The sequence below is a fragment of the Trypanosoma cruzi genome, genomic scaffold, assembly GCF_000209065.1.
Source record: "Trypanosoma cruzi strain CL Brener 1047053516931 genomic scaffold, whole genome shotgun sequence".
Classification (NCBI taxonomy): Eukaryota; Euglenozoa; class Kinetoplastea; order Trypanosomatida; family Trypanosomatidae; genus Trypanosoma; species Trypanosoma cruzi.
In genome coordinates, this window is record NW_001849458.1 from 1 (window position 1) to 1175 (window position 1175).

The following is a 1175-nucleotide window of genomic DNA, read 5'->3' on the forward strand; positions in this document are numbered from 1 at the left end:
CGTAACATAAACGCTGAGTTTAAAAGGAAAATGACGCTTTGAGGACTCTCAGTGACGCACACGAGGGAGAGCTTGTTAGGGCCCGGTGTGAGGTGGCTCACCTTTATTCAATAATTGCCACGCTTTCCGCCAAATGGCTTGAGCATGGCACATCCAATGTGTCAACGATTCATCAAATTTCCCTTGACGGTGACGTCTGGGAAGATATTTTGAGTAACTACCCCCAGGAGCTTCTGCGAGCACTCACTTCCGATGTGATTGCCTGTTGTGGAGCCCATGCAGAATGTGTCTCTGGAGTTACGTGCTCGCACGGAAGGCTTCAAGCCGAGTTCAGCGTGACACACAGCGCAGACCGTCGTTCAGAGGCTATTGATGAACTCATATCATTGTACCAATTTTCCCTGACAAGATCTCTCTGCACATGGCAGAACATAATGGCGCCACCTGATACCGAATACCAAAAGACCGTTTCACTTCAAACGCCACTCTGTCAGGATAAGCTTGTTGCTTCTTCGTATGACGAGAAAATGGAGGATCTCATAAGAAGAAATGAGGATCTACAGGCCTTGTTAAAAGACTCTCGCTGCTCGATGGAAAAAATGCAATCGGTGGTGGCAACAATTACAGATAGGAACAATCAGTGGGAGCGTGAGATTACGGAGAGACAGCATCAGATTGTTCTGCTTCAAGCGAGTCTGGATGAAGCCAATAGCAAAAGAACCTTTGCAGAAAACAGAATTGCAGATTTACAGCGCACGGTGGAAAACCTGCAGAATCAGCTAAATGTCCTGGAAAATGCTGAAACGGATTACAAGAACGAGATATACAAGCAAACAACTAAAAAAGAACCTCTCGACGCGCGCGCCAAGAATGACTCACCTAGTGAGGACTTCCTCATAACTCAAATAGGCAAGTTGAACCCCGTCGAAAAAGAAACGAGTGCTGCAAAACAGCTCACCGGAACCAAAAAGCAAGAAAAAGCAGGGGAACAGTATGATCTTGAAAAGCCAAATACGCCATATATCAATTATAAAACTACGAAAAATTATGTTTTCACAAGCTCCGGTACCAAACAAGAAAAATCGACATCCAGGACAAAAAATATTAGCTGTACTGCCGAACCTCACTAAAGCAAAACAAAAAGGTAGAAGATACTTCAGCTTTAAAAAGGGAAG

At 44.7% G+C, this 1175-nt stretch overlaps 1 pseudogene, besides 1 other annotated feature; it reads left to right on the forward strand.

Annotated features, from left to right (window-relative positions):
* On the forward strand, positions 1 to 1175 carry Tc00.1047053412093.10 (annotated as a pseudogene; the record flags this gene model as incomplete).
* Positions 1 to 1175: a sequence feature (heterozygous, Esmeraldo-like haplotype).